This window comes from Cavia porcellus, unplaced genomic scaffold (genome assembly GCF_034190915.1).
Source record: "Cavia porcellus strain 051 isolate PalLab524CR breed Dunkin Hartley unplaced genomic scaffold, mCavPor4.1 scaffold_20, whole genome shotgun sequence".
In the NCBI taxonomy this organism is placed as follows: Eukaryota; Metazoa; Chordata; class Mammalia; order Rodentia; family Caviidae; genus Cavia; species Cavia porcellus.
The window spans coordinates 58,944,604-58,971,559 of NW_026947503.1; the positions used below are offsets into that span (position 1 = coordinate 58,944,604).

The 26,956-nt window shown below is 40.7% G+C and overlaps 1 protein-coding gene across 8 annotated transcripts in view; it reads right to left on the reverse strand.

Annotated features, from left to right (window-relative positions):
* The window catches only part of Greb1l (GREB1 like retinoic acid receptor coactivator), a 223,124-nt gene extending 216,870 nt beyond the window's left edge, over positions 1-6,254 (reverse strand). For 3 of the 8 annotated variants that reach the window (XR_010041495.1, XR_010041494.1, XM_063231866.1), the window contains exon 1: positions 6,018-6,254. The gene's annotated coding sequence lies outside the window, so the exon portion shown is untranslated. The remainder of the gene's footprint in view (positions 1-6,017) is intronic. The other 5 variants (XM_063231862.1, XM_063231864.1, XM_063231861.1 and 2 more) reach the window with 3 other exon arrangements.
* Positions 6,255-26,956: the final 20,702 nt, after the last annotated feature.

Genomic DNA, 26,956 nt, shown 5'->3' on the forward strand with positions numbered 1-26,956 from the left:
CCCCTGCTGTCCAGAAGAACTCTCTTCAGTGGTGTATTCTAAAGCTGCACAGTCCATGACACCAGCCAGAGCCACTATTGAGTCCTTAAAATGTGACTGGGCACCCGAGAAACTGGGTCTTAGCTGCAGTTAATGCTCACTAATTAACATTTTTGACAGCTACCTTTGGTGAAGACTACTATACTGGCACGACAGGTTTGGGTAAAGTCTGATACTGTACATGATGCCAACTGCTCTCCAGAAAAACTAATTACTCACCGTCACACTTTGTACATGACAGGAACACTTCTTTATCCAACTGCCAACACTGGATTTTATCTGTCTATCAAATCTTTACAATCTGAAAGCTGAAAACCGACTGCAGGTCTTTAACATGCACCCTCATCATTACTAATCCTGAACGTGATTCTGCCAATATTTCCGCCCCTATTAATTAACTCACAGGTTGGAAATTATCTGGCTTCCAGATCTGTTTTGTGAGATCCACATTAAAATTAATTGCCAACATTTAAATTCACATAAAAACGTGCATTTCCAGCTTCACTTTAAAAAAAATCAAACAGTCTGGTGATACTGTCCTCACTCCCCAGAGACAGCCAGCAGTGGGGGTCAGGCGTCTGGGCACCGGCACCGCCTTGTTCAGCAAAAGTCCCCGCCCTGTTATTCTAAGGGTCTCACTTTGTCACCCACATTATTATTTGGCCCATCCAGGCATCTGTGTTATAATTCCTGCCTGAATTAAATTTCGAGAGGTTAAAAGACAAATAGTGCTAATAATGGCAAACTTTCATGTATCAGCATGCAAGTGATTTATGGCATTTCTGGGTTATTTTTAAATCAATACTTAATGAGTCAAATAATACTTTTTTAAAGTGACTCTTGAACTTTTTACAGCCTAGAACAGTGGCTCAGAATCACAAGGATTCTGAAAATGTATTTCAGTAGGTTTCCTCCCCAGTGGATTCTAAGAATTTGCACCTAACCCCATGCTCAAGTGTAACGTCACACTGAGCTGACACAGACACTCCTAGAAGTGCAGTGATGACACATACTCTCGACAACATAGCACAAATTTAAAGACCCTTTCTTCAAAAAGAAGTCCACATTTCTTGTTTCATTTTTATCTTCATTGCAATCCTTTGCATAAAGTGGGTAACTGGAACCATAATGGTTAACCTCACTTTACAGAAGAAAAGAATGTAGGACAGTTTAAAACAATAAAACTCCTCTAAGCACACAAGTTAGAAGAACCAAAACAGGCAAGTTTCCTAACTCTTAATCTTGGTAAATACAGGCAAGCAGCACCACAGGACACAACTGAAGTTTGTTTTTGCAGACTCATATCATTAAAAACAGAACCATGCCCAGGAGCAGAGACAATACAAGACATGGTTCAATGCGACACACATTTATCAAGGGCTGATTATGTGTCAGCCGCTACACTCTCTACTGTGGGGCTGTGGATGCTCATTAAGCAAAACAACACAGCAATAAGATCTGGAACCACGACCTTGAAAAGATAGTGAGTTCTCTGTATCATAAACAGGACAAAAGAAAAGGCACATGGAAGAGGCAGTAGGAGTAAGTAGAGGGTTAGGAAGAAGGGCAGGGAAGTCACCGTGGGACTTCACATCTGGAGGAGCCGCTGTCACCAGTCAGTGAAGAGTACACAATGGGGAGCCCTCCCGGGGCTCCCCAGTACAAAGAGCTGCTGTTTTCCGTGGTGGGTGGGTGTTTGCCAGAAATATCAGGGCTGCTGGACTCCAGAACTTACAAGGGCATGCCTTTGTGTAGTCTAAATTACCTTGACTGTATAAAAACCCAAGTCAGAAGAAATAACTTCATGATCCATTGGTAGCCAAAAGACAACCTGATTAGAGATCACTCTCTCTCTCCCCTCCTCCTCCTCCTCCTCCTCCTCTTCTTTTCCTATCTCTGTCTCTGTCTCTGTCACTGTCACTGTCTTCCTCTAGTTTTGAGAAACCATTCCTACTGTGATCATAATATGATTTATAAATCAGCCCTCCAGGAAAAATAAGACACGATTGTATTTTAACTTAAGTGGGAGTTATGTATAGTAGTTGTTAATTTTAAGACACTTTTCTGAGATTCAAAATAATAATAGCTAATGAACAGTATCATGGACTGAAAATAGAAAAACTACTAATTGGAAAAAACACTACTGAAAATTTTAATTTATTTTTCATTAGTGTCGTAACTGACCTTTCCTATATATCCACCTTAAAGTCTGGATCAAAATCACTGAAGCTATGAAACTTTCATGATTTCATTTAAAAAATTGTAAGCAATATTGCTGAGAAAAACTATTTCCCACTATACTCAAGACCTAAAAATTGCAAATCAAGACAAAAAGATACAATTTGATCCTGATCAACTAGTAACAATGATTTAAGTGTTTCAAAATAACAAAAGCACACATATAAATTGTTGCAGACAGTACAAATTTTATCACCCACTTAGAAAGCAATTAGAAATTCTCAGAAATCTGGAAATTTCCTAATAAAAAATTTAAAAACCAACATTTCTATGTATTTTCATGTGTTATTGCCTTTTACTTTAACAAATTTGTATGGAGCTATTACTATACCCATTTTACAGATTAGAAACTTAAAGTTCTAAGAAAAGAAGTCAATTGTCCAGTATTGTTAGTAAGTGATAGAGTTAGGTTTGAACATGGAACTTCTGATTTTAGAGCCCATTCATTTACAGCTACATTCTCCTGCTTCTCTATGAAAACAATCCTAAGAATGTTAAAAAGAAAAAAGGAAAGTAGAAAGGTTACACTCACCATATTTTTCAAAAACACTGGAAAACTCCAAACAGGAAGTGTTAAGTAAATTATAGGATATATTACACAAACTTTTCTTTTTTTATCTTTTTTTTTTTTATGGGTACCAGGGATCGAACTCACGACTGCCTGCTTGCAAGGCAGGCGCTTATGCCGCTGAGCTAAATCCCCAGCCCCTACACAAACTTTTCTATATTATTATAATAGGAAGTAAGCCATTGAAAAATATTTATAAGAACTCAGAATAAAAACTGTATCTGCAATATGATGTCTATAAAAATATACATCCTTACTGCAAGACTGGGAAGGAAGCTGGAAAAAAATTAAAATTACTGCCATTTTAGAAAATTTTCACCACCGTTGCTTTTGTTTTTGTCAGTTTTGTCAGTAAATGAAGCACTCTTACAAATCTATTCTTTCAATTCTCTTACCCCAAACAACCTTTTAGATTTTACCCTAATTCAGACTATTTGTCTTTTACTATAACACAGACCCATTCAAAGTAATTATATATTTCTATCACTAGTCTATCACTAGATCTCTGTTTAATATCAATGAATTTTGCAACCATCATTTACAGTATACCTTTTAGTATATGAGCACTACAGTATACTTTTAAATCCTTTGAAATCCAAAATTAGTGACCCAAATTAACAATTTTCTTTTAACTTTCACAATTTTGTAATCTTTCCTTGACTCCTGCACATCCAGGAATCATTAGCCTCAAGGCTGTAGATATTTTAGAGATTAGGAAAGTTTTCTGCTGGTCTCTGAGTGAATGTTTATAAAGCAACTAAAATAGTTTGTGGTAAGGGGTTCTCATCATCTAAACATGTCTGAGAATTACTAATTATGTTGAGTCTCTTTGAACAAATGAACTTTATTTCCACTTTATCAAAAAAGAAAAGTGTTTGGTAGGAGACATTTCCCTAAAATTGGCACCCTACATTGTGAAGAGAATTCGCCCTCCTTAACTACACAAGGTGATAAGCAAAGCCCAGAGGTTGGTCTCTACTGACACGATAAGTAGACATTTTGTGGGAAAATCAGAGGCTGTTCTCCAGTGATATCAAACTGATAAGAGGAGAAACCTAGGTTAAACGTCTCTAACCTCCTCTTTAGGAATCTACCATTCAGGAATTTTTTTTTTCTTTTTGTCAAATATCTGCAATCCAACTGGGTTATCCTTAACCAGTTTTAGGATACCTTTGGAATCATTTTAATAGTAGAATTCTAAAGTTGAAAGATCCTTAAAAACCATATACCTGGGCGGGGGGTGGAAGGGACAAAAGCACTTCTAAAAAAGTGACTTAGTGTGGCCAGTCGATGGCAAATCCAGGCCTGCAACTAAGACACGCGGCCAAATGTCTTAGACTTGGCCTACCTCTTCGTCCTGATTTCTGCAGTGTTTGTACTATTCTCTCATTATGGAGGGACATATATGTCCTTTGAGTGTTTCTGATACACTGCAGTAGACGGAATAAACCGGTTCTCACTCCCTACTGCAGAGATCTAGGACGGATGAAAAATTCAACAAAGCTTATAAAAAGCAGAGAAAAGAAACCGGTGGGTGGAGAGCAAGGATAGCTTGTTCTAAGATGTTTAGCACTTTAACTGATTTTCAAGGTAATGATTCCAGAAACTCTAAGCCAAATGAAATATTATAATGTCATCATGAGTGGGAATCAAATTAAGCCACCACCATTAATATATAGTTCAGCTTTATATTCAGTTCCTTTCATCCCTGATTTCCATAATGTATTCCATTTTAATAGGCATTTATGGGAGGATCCATGTCCAAGAAATTTACAACTCTGGTTGCGGTAGGAAGAAGTAGGATTTGGGGCATGGGATGAGAAAGAGAACTTAACCTGCACTGTAAAAAATTTATCCTATTCACATTACTTTTTCCATATTCATTAAAATTTTCCTTTTTCAATGCACATCTATGTGCATGCAATTTTATTTACTGTCAAACAACTATTTTTCTATTAGATACGTTTTTAGTACTGAAATTTGCAAAATCTCAGAAATGTGCACAAAGAAAAAGAACCAGCAGGGCCTCGAAACTCCAGGATTTAAAATCTAAGAAGACGAAGGGGGGCGTGAGAGGTTTGTAAGGCGCATTCAGTTCACAACACTCTGAAAAAGAAAACGCTCTCGCCCCTCTTTAAACGGCTAGGTTTTAAATGGCATTTGAATGGAGTTTCTCATCTCTGAGGAGGAGGGGCGAGGAGCGGAAAATAAATTTGGTTTCTTGTTCGCTGGGACAGGGGACAGAGCCCTGGACAGGGTGGACAGGGACCTCGGAGAGGTCTCGTTCACCGGAGAGAGGGATCGGTTGAGGGGTCCCCTCCAGGCTCCGGGCGCCTCGGCTGGAGGCAGAGGCTGCCTGGACAGACAATCGCGGTTGGGACGTTACTTGGGCTCGGCTCACTGAGAAACCCCGCGCGCTGAATCTATACAAATAATTCCCTTTCAATGGAGCTGATGAGAGACCGCGGGGATCGATGCGCTGTAACAAACTGCCCATCATCACTCGGCCTGGCTCGCGCACACTTTACCCCGCTGTCTGCTTGTGTCAGGGTCAGCTGTCAACACGAGCCTTTGTGTCTCGTCCTCAGCTTCTCACGGGAGAAATGGGAATAAAGGCCGGGACCTGCGTGCGCGCGCGCTTGCGACCAAGTGACATTTGGCGTGGAAGAGCGGGACCTGCGGACGCTGCGCGGACTCCCGGTCACCTCGGGACGCGCGCAACTTTCCCAGCCCAGCTCTGTGCATCCCCTTGCCCGTCACCCTCACGGCTCCCGACTGCCCTCTGCCCGCTCCGAGGGACCCCGGGACTCGGGCACCGAACGGCTGCGCCCCCTCGCCGCCGCCTGCCTCACCCCAAGCCCGGGCCGCCCGGCTCCCGCCACAAAGGCAGCGAGCGAGCGGGGTGACAGGCCTCCGGCCTCCGAGAGCGGCAGCGCGGGCCGGGTCCCCCCGGTGGGCAGGCGCAAAGCCGTGGGCGAGAACGGGCGCGTTTGGGAGCTGGCACGGGCGCCCGCCTCCGCCACCGCTGCGCGCCCTCCCGATCCTCCCGAAACGGCGAGCGCTGCCCGGCGCGGGCAGGGAGTCCAGCCCGTCACCCTGCAGCTCCGCCGGCCGGAGAAGCGCGCGCCGCGCCCCCCGCTCCGCCCGCGTCCCGGGGACCCCGGCCGCTCACCTGGCCTGGCGGGCGCGAGGGCCGAGGACCGGGGTGGCCTCGCCGCGGCCGGGCTGCTCTCCCCACCCCCAGTCCGCTCCCGGGCGGCGCTGCGCTCCGCGGGCTCCGTCGCCTCCTCCGAGGTGCTAGCGCCGCCGGCGGCTGGCGTCTCTGTGGCAGGCGCGCGGGCCGCGCGCTCAGGTCCCCGGGGCGGAGCGAGGCGGCGGCCGCGGCCGGAGGCGGATTCCTCAGGTGCTGCCCCTCCCGCCCGGCCCTCCCCCGCCCGCCTCCGTCCTCCCACGGCTGGGCGCCCGCGAGTCAGCGGCCTTCGGGCTCCCGCGTCCCCGCGCTCCCCTGCCGCCTCCCCAGGTGCGCGGTCCTCGCGCCTCCCTCTCGGCGCCCCGGCGCGCGGACGGTGTGTGGCCGCGGCGCGGTGTGAGGCGGGGGCGTGCGGGGTCCCCGGGCGGAGGCCGGCCCCGGCGCTGCCGACGGGCGGCCAGAAAGGCGATGATTTTCTGACCGACCCGCGCCGGTTCGCTGAGCGCCCCCGCGCGCTACGCGACGGCTCGCCCTGTCCCTGCACGGCGGCTGAAGCGCCCGAGCGCGAGCCCAGCCGGGCACTGCTGGGCCCCAAACCTTGGCCTCTCGCATGCCAGGGGGCAGGGCGGGGGCAGGCGCGGGCAAAACCGAACAACCCCGGGAACGGGCCGGAGCGGACTTGGGCGCCTCGTGGGTCAGCAGGCCTCCAGCTCCCGGCCCGGCCCGGCCCGGCCCGGCCCGCGGACGCGGCGACCCCTGACTTGTGCGGAACCGCCCGAGCCCAGGGCCTTCGGCGGGCCGGGACCCTGACGGGCGCTGTAGGGGCAGGCGTCCTGGCCCTTCAGGGATGCTGCGGCCCGAAGTGGCAGACGTCGCTCCGCTGTTCACAGCTGACGGCGTTGGTGGAGATGTAATTGCATTTTCTTAAACCGTAATTATTACCACAAATGACAACACCTTCTGGAGGAAGCAGCTCCATGCTGGAGGAGTGAAAACATCTAGGTACAGAAAAGTTGACCTATTCTTTGTGTCTTTGGCGCAGTGTAGATGGCTCCAGTGAACTCAGCGTGTCCATGAGAGTGGGGAGGGCACCCCGGTGCCCACCCCCGGGCGGGTTGGTATCGTTGTCAAGTACTAGGGCGTCATTTTCAATTATAGTTTAAAGACAGCATTACACAATCAGGACTTTGGTTTGCTTGTCTTACTTTTTAACATTTTCTCCCCAGAAGCGAGTACATTTATCTGCTTTTTTCTTTTGGTCGATGCAGAAAGAATTGCCTGGAAGTTGGAGTCACCACCAGAATATAATGAAGGCATAGTTCACTTCTGACTTACAAAAATGAGAGATTTGTTTGTGGATTGCTTACATTCTCTGGCTGTCTCTTCTCTGTCTCTCCCTGTCCCCTGCATTAAATGTTTTTAATTGCTTCCCCTGTGGGCTTGAGAAGCTGAAATATTTCTGTTGTTTTACAATTGAACCCCTATTGTCTGTGCTTTAAAAACACAGAGAAACTTTTTTTTTTAAAATCGGTATCAGGGATCAAACTCACGACCGCACACTTGGCAAGGCAGGCACTTATGCCGCTGAGCTAAATCTCCAGCCCGTTAAAGTGTTTCCAACAGGATGGATGTCTCTTGTGATTCTCTCTTTTTTTTTTTTTTTTTTGAAATTTTTTAAAAAGTGCAGTGAGGTCAGGAAACGTGACTTTCTCAATCACCACTAGATCCTGAATCTTCTGCACAATATAAACTTAGTAAATGAAGTCAGTTTTTTTAAAAACTGCAACATGGAAAGGTACAGATTAAAAAGAAATCCGACATCTCCTCGCAAACTCTCATCAGGATAACGGACCATACACTAGAAAGGGCAGTAAGTAAAACCCTGAGATTCCAAGTTCACTCACATGTATAAAGCAAGCTCATGAGAAGTTGGAGAAAATAAAGAAGTGATAGTAGGTGAGAAGCTTTTGAAACAAATCCCTCACAAAGAATGCAGAGTTGGGGCATGGGGGAGGAAGGCCTTCCATGTTAAAGATAAGGAAGCTGTGAATAATGCACAGCCTTACAGTGAAAACACAGCGCCAGGTTTCCCTCCATTTAGTTCAAGGACCATTTGTTGAGTGTGAGCACAATGCTCTGCAGCTGTCACAGCAAATGTGGCCAAGCAGCTCAAGGACCTTAGGCTGGCAGGCAGGATTCTGGAATTCCTTCCTTCCTCGCTCAACAAATATTTATTGAGCACCTACTGTGAGCCAGGTGGTTTAGTGCACCAGTAGTGCTGGTGACTCATCAGAAAACAAGATGAGTCCCTAATGAGGTTAAAAATTAGTAATAGTTGTCTACCTCCTGGTAGACAAAGTAGTTCAATGTCACCTCTGTTAGATATAACACATTCACCTTCTCTCCTCTTTCGGGTTTGTATATTTCTCACTAGGCCCAAAAGACATCTATGGTTGGGATTAGAGTGAATACTTTGGACATAGACACCATAGTTTTAAATCTAGGCTCTGGGAATCGAACTCAGGACCACCCCCTTGCTAGGCAAACACTGTGTCACTGAGCTATATCCCCAGCCTCATGCAGTCTTATCCAAGGCACCAGACTATCTCAGCATCCGTATTGGTAAAAGCACATCATAATACTGCATTCTTCAGGGAGTTGCTATGTGAACGGGAACAATGCTTTAGTGTCTGAAACACTATTAAACGTTAACTGTTATCGTTGTAAATTCTTCCACTTTACTGATTTCCAAATGCTTCCACTGAGATACACCATTATAGCTCCAAGTTCAGTGAAGAGTCTGTGTACCTGCTAGAATCCTTCTAAATAGTTATTGCAAAAATCCTGTGCTTGGTGGTGTGGGGAGTTCTAGAGCTATCTATACCCTGGTTCTCCTCTCCAGGATAGACACCCCTCCCCGCCCCGCCTACTTTACAATCATTTCTTTGGCCACTGGCTCTGTACTCTGGACTATTCCTCCTCATCCATTCTCCTTCTTGGCCCGGTCAGAAGTGGACACTGGGATGTAATCTTCTTGAAAGACATCACAGTTTCCAGTCATTTCCTGCTGGTACAAGTGTGGAGTCTGAAGGTTCTTTTACAGATAAGAGGGGTTTTGTTTTTGTTTTTTTTGAAAGCTAGGTTTGTGTCTGATTTGGACATAGGGTTCCCTGAATACTTAGCACCTCTGTGTTTCCTTCAGTTGAATTCCATGTGTTACTCTTCACACCCCAAGTTCTTCCTTGGAAAAGCTCCAAATACTATGTATTTTTTGCTTCCTCTCTGTCTCCTCTTTCTTGCAACATCAGGTTTGAGGCTCGGTGACTCTGCATTCTACCCACCATAACCAGCCGTATCCACCGAAGGAAGAAGCTAGTACTTTTCCACTCACAGCCCATTCACTGTAGGGAATTGACCATCAATCTAATACCACCATCCTCAGCGGCTCGGAACCAGTGAAGAGACAGAGTTTTCTCTAATTCCAGATGTGTTGCCATTTAGCAGTGCTGAATAACCTAGATTTCCACTCACTGAAATATCACTAATAGAGAGTCCATAAATAGAAGACCAAGTTAGAGCAAACATCACCCACTGAAAAAAGTTTAATGTAGAAAGTAGGAGAAAACTTGCTGAATCTCTAGCTCTTAGTGACAGAGTAACAAAGGCAGGTTGTTGTGAAGAGAACAGTCTGCAAACTAGAATATCCTTGGAAATTTAAAAGTAGATGAACCAGGCACATGCCTGTAATCCTAGCACTTGGGAGGCTGAGGCAGGAGGATTGCTGTGAGTTGGAGACCAGCCTGGGCTACACAATGAGTTTAAGGCTAGCCTGAATTGCATAATGAGACACTGTCTCAAAATACCCAAATAAATAAATGAATAAATAATAAAACTAAAAGTAGATGAATATTTAAAAGACTAGAAATAGTTGATGTAAAAGTCAGTGGAAAACTGACTTAGGGAATTACAAGATCACCTTGAATCCTTCCAGAGTGTAAAGCAAAAGATAAAGAAGTGAAAGAAAAATATATATATGACTAGGTACAGAAGTATGTGCCTGTAGTCCCAGCTGCTCAGGAGGTTGAGGTAGGAGGAGGGTGACTTGAGCCTAGGTGTTTGAGGCCAGGCTGGGCAACATAGTGAGACCCCATCTCTAAAATACATAAAAATTCAGGTGATCCAATATTTATATATTAAAAGTTTTAGAAGTAAAAAATTGAGTCGATATTAGATATCATATACTATAAACTACAAAACACCATTAAAATAAAGAAGACAAGTAAATGAAAAAACATCATGGGTTCCTGGAGTTGAAAATGTCACATGTGACAAGGACAGTACTCCCCAAATTGATTTAGAATCAGCACAATTCCTATTAAGTTTCCAGCCACATCGGGTGTAGTACCCTGTCGATAATCCCAGCACTGAGGCAAGAGGATCATGAGTCTGAGGCCAGCCTGGCCACAAAGTAAGTTCAAAGTAAACTTGAACTGCAGATCAAGACCATGTCTCAACCCCACAAAAAATAAAAAATTCCAGCCACCCTGTTGATCACGTGGAAATGTAAGGGGACCCACAATAACCTTAAGGAAGAAAAGAGCAAAATCCGTTTCAAATTTCATTATACAGCAACTGTAATCAAGACAGAATGGAAATGGCATAAGAGTAGACTTAGGTCATAAAATAACGAATCCTGGGGCCATGGATTTAGTTCAGTGGCACAGTGCCTGCCTGGCAAGCCTGGGTTCCTGAGTCTGATTCAAGTGTTCTCTCCACCAGAAAAAAAAAAAAAAAGAAATGAATAATGAGTCCAGAAACAAACCCGTGAATTTATGATTGGTTGATTTTTTCAGTGGCTTTAGAATAAGACAATGGAGAAACAACAGTCTCTTCAAACAGTGGTGCTGGATCAACTAGATATCCCCTTGGGGGGAAAAAGCAACAAAAACTTCAAAGTGGATAATAAACCTAGAAGTAAGAGCTGAAACAGTGACACTTTAGAGTCTTTGACATCAGGGCAGGCGATGGTTTCCTAAAGTGACACCTAAAGCAGAAGCAACAAGGAAAAAATTAGATAAATTCATAAAAGTAAAAACTTTAGTGCATCAGAGGATAGCATCCAGAAAGTGAAAAGACCACCCACAGCATGGGAGAAAATATTTGTAAACCACGTATCTGACAAGGATCTAATGTCCAGAACGTATGAGGAACATTTAAAACTCAACAACCCAAACAATTCAAGTGAAAAATGTAGATACTTCTAGTAGATATTTCTCCAGAAAAGACATACAAATGGCCAATCATCACAGGAAACAATTCTCAACATCATTAGTTATGCAATTATATTGCATAGGTAGAAATACATAACAAGAATAGCAAGATGTTGCATAGCAAAAGAAATGCAAACCAAAACTACAAGATACCACTTCATGCAGATTGGAATAGCTGTTATTAAAACAAAAACGAAAACAAAACAGACCAAGCTTCAGTGATTCATACCTGTATAACACTGACCTATAACTTTGAACTCTAAAAGCCATAGCTTATGCAGTCTTTTCTAAAGTCCAAGACTTGACAAATACCAAAACTGTTCTGAGTCACAGAGGAAACTTCACCAAATATCAGAGATCCACTTGGATGTTCTGTGATATGCAATTGAGTCTCTGTATGAATGAATAATCCTTACTTTTACTGAGAACCCACTTCCTGGGAAAGGGATCCTTCATAGATTTTCAAGTCTCTGATACTCTCACCTAGGTTAGGAAGAGTCTGACTAAACTCTTTCCCCTTTCTATTGACCTCCAGCAATTGGCAAGCATGTTTTATAATGTGCAGGTTGGGGTGGTGAATGTGATGATCAGTGAGTGATGTGTCAATTTGGCTGGTGTAGAGTACCCAGTTATTTAATCAAGCCCTAATCTCAGTGTTGTTGTGAAGGTACTTTGCAGGTGTAGTTAAGATCTATAATCAGTTTAAGTAAAAGTGATCATCCTCGATGAAGTGAGTTTGCAACCAGCAAAACAAGCTTCCTTAAAAAAACAGAAATTCTCAGGGACAGGGACTTAGCTCAGTGGCATAAACACCTGTCTGGCAAGCATGAGGTCATGAGTTTGATCCAGGTCCCAGTACTCCCCACCCCCAAAAATATTAGCTCTTGACTGAGTTTGTACCTGCTGGCCTGCCCGCCAATTTCTGATGCCATGGTTCTTAAAGTCCTTTGAAATAAGTGTGTGTGTGGAGGGGGTAGGGGGGGTTGGGGTGTTGAAAATGCCATTTCCATTCTATACCCTGCCATTTCACTCTCTGTGATGTCTTTGATGAGCAGAAGTTGTTCATTTGAACTTATATTATCAATCTTTTACTTCTCACAGTTTATGCTTTTTGTTTAAGTATTCTACTACTTCAAAGTCTTAAAAATCTTTTTCCCATCCTAGTGATTATACCCAGGACCTTGGCACCAAGACACATCCTCAGTCTGTTTTTAAATTTTGAGAGAGGGTCTCACTAAGTCCCTAACGATGGCAAGGGGCTCAAACTTGTGACTCTTCTGCCTCAAGTGCTATTTTCACATTAGCCTAACTGAAGTTAATTTTTTTAAATGTGCTGTGAATTAGGGCTCTAATTTTATTTTCTTTCATAGGGATAGCCAATAATCTCAGTTCTGTTTCATAAATAGTGTATTTCCCTTCGCTGACCTGAATTCCCCTTCTCTCACTTGTCACATTTCTTCTTATTCTTCTTCTTTTTTTTTTAATCGGTACCGGGGATCGAACTCACGACTGCCTGCTTGCAAGGCAGGTGCTTATGCCGCTGAGCTAAATCCCCAGCCCCACTTGTCACATTTCTATATATATTCACATTGACTCCTTAGTTCTCCACCATCCTCACTTGAAGCCCAAAATTCTACCACTGATTTCTCATATGCCGTATACGTATATATATTTAGGTCCTTTAGATCTGTCTTGAGTCATCAATACCAACAACGAGGTTTCCTTCTAACTGCCAAATGCAAAAGTGTTTTGTTAGTTTCATTCTTTTAACTTCAGGCAGTATTTCTTCCCTCTTACCACCATTTTTTCTTTTGGCTTTTACTGTTCTGAATTTTCTTAATTCTCTTTTTACTCTTCTGTCTTTTGGTAATTCTCCTGAGGTGTTTATCTCTCGGACAACTTCATCTGTGTCTGTTTTGACACGGGGTCTTACTACCTTGCTCAGGTGAGCTCTGACTTTCTGAGTTGGAGATCACCCCGCGTCTCCCCGGGAGCTGAGCCCACAGGACTCTAACCCGTGGAACCCAGCTTCTGCTCCCTTCTTAAACTCAGCGCGGGGTCTTGAATTCAAAATGTCAAAAACTGATCCCATCACTCCTCTGAAGCCTGCTTTTCTTGATTGTATGTGTTTTTACTGACATCACCGTTTTCCCAACCAAATTTGGTTCAAAATTCAATGTTAGGAGCTGGAATCTTTACCTTTCCTCATCTACCACCTTCAGCCGGTGGGCAAATACCAAGGATTCCTTCTCAGCCCTGTGTGTCTGCAGAAATCCTCACGTTCCTACCGCAGGGCCACAGATTTCCTCAGCTCCAGCCCATGGCCCTCCTGGAGTTCCTTCAGGCCCCGGCATGTCATGGAATCTTTGTTCTTCAGGGAACTTTCCATGGAAATCTGCTCACTCCAGAAATCACCTACTCTGCTTCCTTATCTTCAGTTCTGTCCCTGAGCAGCACTTCCTTAACAGTGTTATCTGTGTTATCTAAAACAGCTCCTGCAGCACTGTTCTACACGGCCTTATGTATTGACAGTGCTCTATTTTTCTCCGGGTATTATTACTATCTGCTACTTTACTGTACATTTATTTTTGTTTATTTATTTGTATATTGTCTTTCTCCTACACTACAGCATATGCTGCATGAAGGCAAGAACTTTTGTCTGCTTTGTGCTCTCTTTAACACCTAGCACAGTAACTGTCAGAGGAGAGCAAAGTATTTATTGGCTGGATAAATGAATGCATGGATAGATGAATGGCTGGGTGAGTGGACGGACAAATGGAGTTCCTTCTTTTCTTCTGGTGCTGGGCATTCAACCAAGGGCTTTGCATGTGGTAGGCCAGCAGCCTGCCACTGAGTTATATCCCCCATTCTTTTGCTTTGTTTTATTGCCGTGGTTTATATCATTGCTTTACATATTGAAGGGCAAATCTTTATAGTGACTGTCAAGGTCTCTCTCTGCTTTATTGATCCAAGGGACCTAGCAAAGAGCTTTGTATATCAGACACAATCAATAAGGTGTTTGTTAAATCAAATAAAATCTGCTCCCTATAATTATATGCACCCTACTTTTATGCATTACATATAACTCTACAATAATACTAAAATATCACCTAAAATACAGGTCTATTTCTCCCATACTCTAAATCCTTTGAGAGATCTACTTTTTCTCCTCTCATCTGCCCTTTTCTTTCTTTCTTTCATACATTCTTTTTTTCCATTTTCTTTAATCTTTAACTTTTTGGTCAAAAAGCAAGTTTCAAAAAAATCTATTTTTAAGTATAGTTGGTAAAATCTTCTATTTACTAAGTAGAATCTTCTAGTTATTAAGTAGCATATATATTATTTCATTCTCACTATAAAACAAGTAGTAATGCTCTCCCTGCAGGACAGGTGAGAAAACAGAGCCTCGGAGATATTTAGTAATTTTTCCAGGCAGTTATCTAATAAGTATATGATCTTTTATTGTTCTGTAACTTCTCTGATGTTCAAATCCTTCTAAAATATGGAAGAAAAGCATAATCTCAATCTCTATTTCTCTTTGAAGCATTACAGTACTCCTCTGCTTTAGAAAAAAATGCTATTAAACCCTGGAAGTCGATCCTGCTTCTGAAATTTTATGTAAAATAGGAACAAAGTAGAAGCAAACAGTGAACCATACGGATTATGTTTTTGTATTGAGAATTGAACCAAGGCCTCATTCATGGTGACAAGCGTCCCGCCACGAAGCCACATCCCCAGTCTTTTTTCATTCTGAGATGACATCTGGCAAAATTACCCATGCTGTCCCCTTAGCTCATCCTCCCAACCAGCGAGGCTTGTAGGTTTGCATTACTAGGCCTGGTAGAAGGAGAAGATAAGATTTTCTGGTTTTCTTAGGAGAAAATCAAAGGGAGAGGGGGTAAAGCTCAGTGATTGATTAGAGGGCCTTTCAAGAATGTGTGAAACCCTGGATTCAATCCCCAGCACTACAAAGACAGAAAGAATTATGGATCACAAATGTAAACTAATAAAAGAGAAAGAAGATGAGATTTCACTCCATGAAAAATTTCAAAGCCATTGAAAATAACACCTAGAAGCCTTTCACATACCTCAACAGTAAGATGGATTGATAAATAGAAATAGATGTATGAAAGAACATTTACAGCAAAATGAAAGCTGTACATAACTGATGAAAATATGAGTGGAGAACAGTGTTTTCAACTCTTCTGTCTGCTTACTTTTATACTAAAGTTGCAAGAAAATTTTAATGAATTATAAGGAAAATATAAAATATCTTTAAAACATGATAAAATCATTGCTATTGTAAATAACAATAATAATGAGAGAATCTGCCTCTTCAAAAAAGTAGTTTTTTAAAAAATAAAAATGCAGAGAAAAGTCAGCACTTCCCAAGAACTGACCATGCTGGGACTGGGAGGAACCAACCAAAAAGCCAGCTCTCCATCCTTTCTGGTAAGCCATGCAAGCCGTGCGGGTTCCAGGAAAAGTCCCATAGTGCCTCCCATGAGCCTGCCAGGGCGCAGGCTGAGAATCAAAACCCCCCCTCAAAGCAACCGGCTGGTTTGGAGGACAGGCTGGGTTGACAACAGCTAAAGTACAAAAAGCAAATAAATGCTTGTACTGTTGGGTTGATTTTGCAGGCCTGGGGCCAGCAGTGTGAGCGTCTCTTGGGAGGATGACAGTATGCAATATAGCAAAAAGGAGGAGAGTGTTACTTCTTTCTTGTCTTTGAAATCCAATATTATTCTCACTGTTTTGCTTTGTTCTGATTGTTTTTTGCTTTATTCAATCAATATTCTGCTTTGATTGGTTTTATTGTGTTTTGTTTCTGGTTTGATTTTGCTACACCTGATGGAATGGACAACTCCTGTGACGATAACAAGAAATACTACGGTGACTATTGTTTTCCTAGTATCCTACTTGGAAGTTCTGTACCAATTTTGCTGCTTTGTTTTGATTGGCTTTGTTCTGTTTGTTCATTTTTTTGGATTTTATTATCTTTAAAATGAAAAAAAAACATACACAAGTAACCAAAAAATAAAATAAAATAAAATGCATAATAAATTACACTGTACAATCCATTAGTGAAATTGGCAGGAAATATGAGAGAGTAGGAAGTTGACAGAGCAGGCAAATAACATGGAGGCCTGGCCCCCAAGAGTGCCTCTCTACTTTGATAAATAGAATCTGAGGTACCAAAGGACCTCCTCTTCCTCCTTCTCATTTTACTGAAAGGTCTCTATTACTAAAAGATGCCTGTTATCATTTTCTTTTCTCTAAACACCAAGTGACCATTTCTAGCAGAGATTTTTTCCTGTGCCCCTCTAGATCCTGTTGGTTAGAGAGCTGACCTATATCCACAGAGGAGCCCTTGAAAGCAATCAGCCGCTATCAACCACTTTACAATAAGGGAGGCCTCCCAGTCATGTGGAGTTGATGATGTGATAAATATATCTTAAACTTTTGAAAAGCATATGCCTGGAATTCTGGCTCCCTACTGCTAAAATAAATAAATTCTCTACACCAGCATGCCAGAATGGAGTTGGGCTTTGGAGCAAGGGTCAAGGGCAGGGTCAATCAGCAGGGAGCTGACGTTTCAGTGCAGAATAAGTCTTTTTCAAATGTAAAAGTGACTGTTTGCAGATTCTTGAAACAAACAAACAAATATGACAAGCCATCTTCTCTTGGGTGGTAGGGGAAGGAGCTTTAAAAAAAATCTCTAGCAGTTATCACATGGTAAAATCATAATTAAATAAAGCTCCAAGACTTATTCCATACAAAGATAACTTTTCTTAGGTTAACTATTATTTTAATGTGGTAATCTACCACACATTAAACGAATTCCACTAAATGGGCAAATTTAAGTCTTTTTGGAGAAAACGTTAGAAAATCAAGAGTATAAAATTAATAACAAAATAATTGTTGAAGTCAGGGATACTGGTGTATACTGTAATCCCAGCACTTAGGCTGAACCAAGAGAATTGCAAATTTCAGTTCCACCTGGGTAATCATTTGAAACCCTATCTAAAAATAAGAAAATAAAAAGGGTGGAGAATATAGCACAATCATAGATCACCTCTGATTTTGATTCGAGGGGGGCTTTAATTTTTTTTTGAGACAGGGTCTTGCACATGTAATTCAGGCTGGCCTTAAATTTACTTTGTAATCAAGGCTGGTCTTGAATTTGCAAGGATCCTCTTGCCTCAGCTTTCCGAGTGCTGGGATTACAGGTGTAAGTCACCACATCCAGTAAGGCGGTCTTTAATTTTGTACTTGGCACCATCTCTGTGTTTTAGTGAAATTACATTTACCTGTAACTGCAATTTTGTTTGGGTTACTTGACAAAAAACAAAGAACATGTCTTCTAAGTTTGAAATATGTCAAAAATCACATGATTCTTATAAATTCTAAGTGAAATTAGCACTAGCAAAAGAACTAGGTTTTATATAGATCCATAAATATATGTTGACTACACAAATGCAGAATCACAGCATTTTTAAGCCAGAAGAAGCCATTCTTACTGCCCAAACTGAGTTTTCAAATAAATTTGGCAAACAATATATGCTTTACTCTCATCTTGAAAAAACACAATGCAAATGACTGCTTTAAGGGCTGTAAGAAAAACTGTAAGAACCCAGTAAGGTTTAATCCAAAGCTCTTAAAATTCACATGACCACAGAATCTCTGTTTTGCATAATATCTATCAACATTTTGCAGAACCTCTTTGGATGCTTTGCTTTAGACCAGTCTTTTTGTTTTTAATAGAAAGAGAAGACAGGAATAAGCTGATTTGCTTAAGGAAACAGTATTTACTTAGAGAATCTCATAGGTAGGTAAGCCTCACAGTATTTCTATTTTAAGAGCAACTGAATTAATTTTTTCCAGGAAAATTTTGATTCAGGTGGGTGTGGTGGTGCACACCTGTAATTCCAGCACTAGGGAGGCTGACACATTGCAAATTTGAGACCAGCCTGGGCTACAAAGTGAGCTCAAGACCAGTCTGAACTGCATAGCTAGACCCTGTCTCAAAAAGGCAAAAAAAAAACAAAACAAAACAAAAAAATCAGTAATCACAAAAAAAAGAAAAGAAAAACCTAGAAACCAAAAACAAAACAAAACAAACAAACAAACAAAAAAACCTCCACACTGATCTGCCTTGGTTCCTGCAGTTAGATTTTTGGTGAAAAACACCACATATACCAGTCTTCCCTGACTGTTAAATAGGGTTGTGAGAGTCAGATAACTCAACATATAATGTAAATCAAATTGCTATGGGGGGGGTAGGTTACCTGTTAATGGTCTTTTAATGAAAATATCACCCCAGATAGCCTTTGGTAAGCCTACCTTACAAGGTCTTTCCCAACAGCGCCAGCCCCTGCGGTTTTTGCCCTTCTCTGACCAACTGTGTAATCAAATTGTGTCTTCCATTGTTACCTACTGGCCCCTTGGTGTGTGTATCTTATCTTCCTGGGAAGATTGCAAACTTGTGGAAAGTGAGATCTAGCTTTGAGGCAACTTGGGCAATAGAATAGAAACCCTGGGGAATGGCTCACACGTGACCAATTGAACGGAATGGGGGGAAATGGTCAGTGTGGAGGATTAGGAGCCCCACCCTGTGCCTCCTCTTATCTTCCAAGCAGGCTCTCCCTCTGCCTTAGCTTGGGAGGTGAGCAAAACCTTCCTGACAAGCTTTTTTTAGGTGTCCAAGGAAAGCAAGGGGGCCTTTGCTTGAGGGGCCTGACTTGACCTTGACAGCTTTCCAGTGAGTCAGTGAGCTGCTTACCAGATTATCAGGATGAATATAGGGCACGTTCAATGTCTGTTTTTAAACCATGTGGCTTGGGGCTGTGGATTTAGTTCAGTGGCATAAGTGCCTGTCTTAGAAGCAGGCAGTCATGAGTTCGATCCCTGGTACCGGTAAAAAGGAGAAAGACAAAAAATAAAAACACATAAACCACATGGTCCTTGCTCAACAATAAAGTGGATTCCTACTTGCTTGGCCTCAGATTTGTTAGGTACATTTTCCAAAAGTACAAGACAGCTGCTTTTTGGAAACAGTTATACCCTCTTTCACAAAGAGAAGCTGACTCCAGATTAAGGACAGTTTAATTACTGTTTTATGGCTGGACCCTGGAGACATTGTAGAGGAAGGAAGGAAACTTCCTATCCCTCGTGTTGCTGATGACTGAGCAGGCTGGGTAGAGGGTAAGCTCTCTACTGAAAAGTTTAAACAAACCTAGGACTCACAAAGTGGGCTCCACATGCCTGGAAGTTTCCGGTTGCCTCATACATTTTCAATAGGTATGAACCAATATGGTTAGACTAATTAACCTTTTTCGGCCTAAATTCATGAGTGTCAATTGTGCAGGTAGATGTTCACAGTATTGGTTTAGGCATCGTGGAGATGTGGAAGATACATAAAGGTATAGTGCCTCTTTTCCAGGGATCTGCAACCTAATCCAGTAAGACAAACCCTACACAGAAACAACCGTGAACATCACAACGTGCTGACTTGAGGTCTTGAACTTTAACTGCAGCAGAAGGGAAAAAAATTACTAGGTTTTTCAGTAGTGATAGAAGACTTCACAAAGAAACATGAGTCGAACATTGAAGGACGGGTAAGTTTTGAGGCAAAAGAAGTAGGCTGTACATTCTAGTTTCAGATGATATAGGGTTTATTATTATTATTATTATTTTGGTGCTGAGCGTTGAACTCATAACCTTGCACTTGCCAGGCAGGCACTTGCGCTGCTGAGCTAAATCCCCGGCAGTTTTATTATTTTTTTATGTGATGCTAGCAGTTGAATCTAGAGTTTCTGCACTAAGCTACATCCCTTATTTATTTATTATTTTATTCTGAGTCTGTCTTGTTAAGCTGCAGAATTGCCCTGGCTGGACTCAAGCTTGCAATCTTCTTGCCTCAGTTTCCCAGAGTGTGGGGCTTACAGGCATATGTAACCATACCTAGATTCATTTTATTAATTCTTCATACCACTATCATTATCACATCACATTGTGATTACTACTACGTACCAGGGATTGACCGGAAAGCCTTGTGCATGCTTCCCCGCTGACTTACAGCCTCAAACCTCTCCCAACCTTTTAAAATTTGATACAGAGTTTTGCTAAGTTTCCCAGGCTGGCCTCCAACCTGAGACCCTCCTGCCTTAATCTCCTGAGTAGCTGAAATTAATCATATGTATACACCATCAAACTAGTAATGTCCTAATTTGTGACTGCTACAAGACAAAAATTAAACAATACACTTTCAATCACCATGCTATTACTTTTATTTTTTATGTTGGGAATTGAACTTATGACCTTGCACTTGTCAAGCAGGTGCTTATGCCTCTGAGCTAATACTCAAGGTATTTAGATTTTTAAAAGTTACCTGTACAGCCAGGGATTTAGGTCAGCAGCATAAGTGCCTGCTTGGCAAGCATAAGGTTGTGAGTTTGATTCCCTATACAAAACAAAAATTACCTATACAGCACAGTTACTTTAGTGGCCTATAAATAAATTTGCTCAAACTTCTGCTATTTGGTGGAGTAAGGCAAACAATTTCTTACGGATTTTAGAGTTATTAATTACATAAATGCTGGTTGTATTTATCTATTAATAAATAAAACCAGAGTTTACCATGTGCAAGGCCTGTGATGGATGATAGAAATAAAATACTGCACAAATAGTCAATATGCTTCTCAAGTGTAAATGTTCTGTAAAGACAGATGCATAAAAAATATGATTAAAATTATAGTGTGTGTCTGCACAGAAAAATATGGAGAGTTCCAAAGCATGTCTCAGAGAAGTCTAATTCAAATCAGAAAGGCAATGACAAATTTCTTAGAAAAGTGATAATTTTGGCTGATGTAGAAATACTGGGGACAGGAACAGAGTATTGTAGGAAAAGAAAGGCAGCTAATGTACTTTGGAGTAAAGAAAAATAAGATTGGACAAATACGTAGACCTGAGTCAAGCTTACTTCATCTATATAAATTATAGCAAAACGAGCCAGTTCCCTTAGTGAACACCTATATTCCCAGCTACTTCAGAGGCTAAGAGAGAATGATCACTTGAGCCCAGAATTTTGAGACCATTCTGGAGAGTATAGCAAGAACCCATCTCAAAAAAAGAAGAAGAAAAGGAAAAACAATAAAATAGGAGCAGAAGGAGAAGGAAAAAGAAGTGACCTAAAATATTCAGTAATAGTGTTATCTAATTTTTTATCACAAACTACAAAGCAAGTTCAGTTTCTCCTCAGTAAAAACTAAAACATATCTTTAGTTAGGATTAAAATAATTTGAGGAAGTGAACACAAAATAGAAATGTCTTGTTATTTTACATGTATTACCTTTCACATAGTATACATCTGCAAGATACAAATAGAATTTTAAAATCCAGCCAAAAGTCCAGGCGTGGTGGTGCACACCTGTAATTCCAGCACTCAGGAGGCTGAGGCAGGAGAATCACTGTGAGTTTGAAGCCAAACTGGGCTACAATGAGTGAGTTCAAGGCCAGCCTGAACTACTTAGTGAGAGCCTGTCTCTAAATAAATAAATAAAAACCCAGCTAAAGTAGTCACCTCTAGATTTATGAAATAGAATCAGAGTAATCAGTTGCCTAGGTGTAACACTGTGAGGCAGTCAGGTACAAGGACTTTTTGGAACCACACTCCTGGGTTTGAATCTAGTACTTCTCACGTATTAGTTCTACTACATTAGACAAATATGAGCCTCAATTTTCCTACTTTGCAGAAAGGAATGGATTATACCCAAAAGCAAGAACAATAAAAAAATCAATAAACTGCAATCTATCAAAATTTAAAACTTTGAAGCTTTAAAGAAAAAAAAATCAAGAAAATGAGAAGGTAACACAGAATGCAAGAAAATACTTGCAAATTATATATCTCATCAGGGATCTAAGCTATATCATACAGACTTCTTATGACTTAATAATCAAAAGATAAATAACCTATTGAAAATGGGCAAGTGATCTTTAAAGAAGTTATACAAATGGCAAGTGATTCTTTAAAGAAGTTATATAAATGGCCAATAAGCACACAAAAAGATGTTCAATATCATTAGCCATCAGGGAAGTGTAAATCAAAACCATGAAAGGATGCCAATCATATTGACTAATATGTCTATAATTTTTAAAAGGCAGGTAATAATAAGTGTTGGTGAAAATGTAGAGAAATTAAACTACCCATATACTGCTGGTAGGAATATAAAATGGTACAACCACTCTGGAGAACTTTCTGATACTTCTTTAGACACTCAACATAAATAACCTCCTAACTCAGTAATTCCACCTAGAAGAAATGAAAACTGTCTGCCTGTCAATTCTGTCATCTGGCTGCAGCTACCCATCAACTCCATGCCCACTCTGTGTTTTGGTTCCACTTAGCACAGCGCAGGAGAGCTGCCAACTAGTCAACCTGGTCCTGGAGGAGGCAGAGGCCCAGGACAGAAGGTATACCCCCAAGAGTCAAAGCTCCAGGGAGAAATAAGGGACCTAGCCCACAATGCTAGCCCAAGAAAATCCTTCCGCTATTGTGAACTACAAAAAGTGCATTTGGACTCTCAAAGGGACTACAGAGTTCATACCAATTTTAAAAATAGGATAATCAACTAATTTACTTATTTCATTAAATTAAAAGAAATCTGTATTTGTGAATTTCTTTAAAATGTTTTATGTATAAAAGTGGCTGATTGATGCAGAGTTTGCAAAATGTCATAACAGGTTTAGCTTTTTTGTGGCCATTTTTTCAGATAATCCTGCATGTACCACTGGTGGTTCACGTTGGCAGGATGAATGAATTCAAATCAGAGCTGCCCAGCAGTGAGACCTATGAATTGCAACCCTTTTGTGAGCATGTTAATAAAGTGGCAGGGAGTGGGAGGGAGAAAGAGGATCAGCAACAGGAAAATAATGCAATGACAGGAAAAAGTCACTACCTTTCAATACCTATCAATGTGAATGGTCTCAATTTCCCAATCAAAAGGCACAGAGGGGCAAAATGAATCATGAAACAAAATTAAATGGTATATACCATAGGCAAAAGATACGTTTAACCCAAAAAGAAATTCCTAAGCTAAAAGATGAAAAACAGCATTCCATCCAATGGAAATCCAAAAACAAGTAGAGTAGCTATCCAGTTTCAGACAAAGTAGACTTCAAGCCAAAACTGATCAGAAGAGGCAAAAAAAGTTCACTAAATATTGATGAAGGGAACACCCAATAATAATAATTATTATATAATTATTAATTATAATTATTTATAAACATATGCTCTAAATACTGATGCACCCACTTCATAAACAAACACTACTAAACAGAAAAGATCAGATAACCATCAACACAATCATCGTGGGAGATCTCAATACCCCACTGTCACAAATAGAACAACCAGACCAAAAAAAAATCAGCACAGAAATATGAGTTGAACAAAACCTTCAAACAAATAAACTTAATAGATATCTACAGAGTATTCCACTCAGTAACTTAATACACACTCCTCTGAATAGCAGATGGAACTTTCTCCAAAATAGATCACATAGTAACCAATAAAGCATGCTTAAGTAAATGCAAAAGAATTAAAAATTATCCCATGCATATTATCAAACAATAGTGCAATGAAACTATAAATCAATGACAATAGAAACCCAGGAAATTATGCAAACACATGGAAATTAAACAATACACTCTTGAATAATCAATGGTTCACAGGCAAAATCAAGGAAAAAATTAGACGATTCCTAGATTCAAACAATATTCCCAGTACAACATACCGGAATTTATAGGACATAATAGCAGCATTCCTAAGAGTGAGTTTGTAACTGACAATCCCCACATCAGAAAAACAGAGTAAACCCAAATAAACAACGTGACAATGTACCTCAAAGTCCTTGAAAAATAAGAACAATCCAAATCAAAAGCTAGTGCAAGGAAGAAATTATAAATATCAGAGTACAAATTGATGAAATTGAGAATAAGTAACAATTCAGTGACTCAAAGAGCTGCTTATTTGAAAGAGTAAACAAAATAGACAAACCTTTAGCCAATCTTACCAAAACAAAAGAGAAAAAAACTGAAATCCATGCAATTAGTAATGAAACAGGTGAAATCACAACAGACACTGCTGAAATACAGATTATTAACAATTACTTTGAAAATCTGTATTGTAATAAATTGGAGAATTCAAAAGAAATGGATAAATTCCTAGATAAATATGAATTACCAAAACTGAACCAAGGAGACTTAAAAACTCTAAATAATCCAATAATGGGGAACAAAACTGAAGCAGTAATAAAATTCCTACCAATAAAGAAAAGCTCAGGCCCAGTGGATTGAATGCTGAATTCTACAAGAACTTCAGGGAAGATCTAATGCTAATACATCTCAGGCTCTTTAAAGAAATTGAAAGGAAAAGTGTATTCTCAAAGTAATTCCTCAAAGCTAGCGTTACCCTGATTCCAAAACCAGACAAGGCTACAACCTCAAAACAGATTTGCAGGCCAATCTCTTCAATGAATGTAGACACAAAAAAATCCTCAACAAGATACAGAATGCAACAAATCATCAAAAAGATCATACATCATGACCGAGTAGCTTTCATTACAGGTATCCACGATAGTTCAACATATGCAAATTAATAAATGTAATAGATTACATAAACAGAGGCAAGGACAAAAATCACAGAATTGGGCTGGGGATATAGCTCAGGAGCATAAGCGCCTGCCTGGCAAGTGCAAGGCAATGAGTTTGATTCCGGGTACAAAAAAAGGAAAAAAAAAAAAAAAAAAAAAAAGCCAGGACGAGCCAGGGAGAGAAACAGCCAGCGTCTCCAGAGGTCCAGCCATGGTGGAACTTAGGGCGCTGTGCTAACCCGCCCGCCTTCCTGGTAAGCAGCCATGGCTCCAGTGAGGGGCGCGAGCTGAGAATCAAACATCCCATCCCCACACCCCCACACCCACCATCACCCACACCCCCACTGTTAGCAAATGGGAGCTAGAGGTCTGAGCATCTCTTGGGAGGATGACCTTATGCAATACAGCAAATAGGGGGGACATCTCTTAGAAGGCAAATATTGATGTCACTGTTTTGCTTTGTTCTCATTAATTGTATTGCTCTATTCAACATTCTGTTTTGATAGGCTCTATAATATTCTGTATTTGGTTTGATTTTGCTATACCTGATTGAAAGGACAACTATTGTGAAGATAACGAGATATACTGTGGCACCTATTACTGTTATCCCGGTAACCTGCTGTGACATTCTGTACCGATTTCACTGCTTTGTTTCGATTGGCTTTGTTCTGTCTGGCTCTGTTGTTATTTTACTACCTTCAAAAAAAAAAATCATAGAATCATCTCAATAGACACAGAAAGAAGCCTTTGACAAAATCCAATATCCTTTCACAATGGAAACTCTGAAGAAAACAGGTATAGAAGAACCTTATCTTCATCTGATAAAAAACCATCTATGAGAAAACTATTGCCAATATTATTTTATTTTATTTTACTTTATTTTATTTTATTTTATTTTATTTTATTCCAACACCATTTTAAGTGGAGAAAACCAGAAAGTTTTCCCTCTAAAATTAGAAACAAGACAAGAATGTCCACTCTCACCACTCCTGTTCAATATTTTTCTAGAAATATTAACCTGAGAAATCAGTCAAGGGATAGAAATAAAAGAGATACATATTTGAAAGGAAAATGTTACCACGATTTGCAGATGACATGATCCTCTACATAAAAAAATCCAAAAGCTCCACAGAACTAGAACTTATATGGAACCAGAAGAGACCCAGGATAGCAAAAGTCATCCTGGGAAACAGGAGCAGAACGGGAGGTATCATAAACCTGGACTTCAAGGATGACAAAGGTACAGTGATAAAAACAACAGATTACGGCACAAAAACAGACCCACGTATCAGTGGAACAGAATGGAGGATGCAGGAACAACCCCAGGCATATTCAGCTATCTGATCTTGGACAAAGCAACCAAATCACATGCCAGAGGAAAGACAGCCTCTTTAATAAATGGTGCTAGAAAAACTGGCTGTCCACATGCCGAAGAAGATCGAGTCTAGACCATATCTCCCATCAGGTACTAAACTAAAAGTAAAATGGGTCAAAGTTCTAAATGTTAAAACAGCAATACTTAATCTGCAACAAAATTTTTAAAAAGGCAAAACTCTCAAAGGTATAGATGTAGGCAAGGACTTTCTGCACAGAACCGTGGTTGCCTAAGAAGTAATACTGAGAATCAAGAAATGGGAGCATATCAAATTAAAAGGAAGAGAACCATCCAACAGTGAAGAGAAAATCTACAAAATGGGGAAAAAATTTTCCAGCTGTTCCTTGGACAGAGAACTAATATCTAGGATATATAAAAAGCTAAAAAAAATTAGGGCCCTCCCAATAAAAGTCCCAATCAAAAAAATCACAACTGAAATGGTACACACTTCTCAGAAGAAGTACAAATGGCCAGTACATGATAAAATGTTCAAATCTCTGGTCCTTAGAGAAATGTAAATTAAAACAAAACTGTGATTCCATCTAACCCCAAAAATTGGCTATCATCAAAAAATCAAACAACAAAAAATGCTGGCAAAGCTGTGGAGAAAAAGGAACCCTACTACAC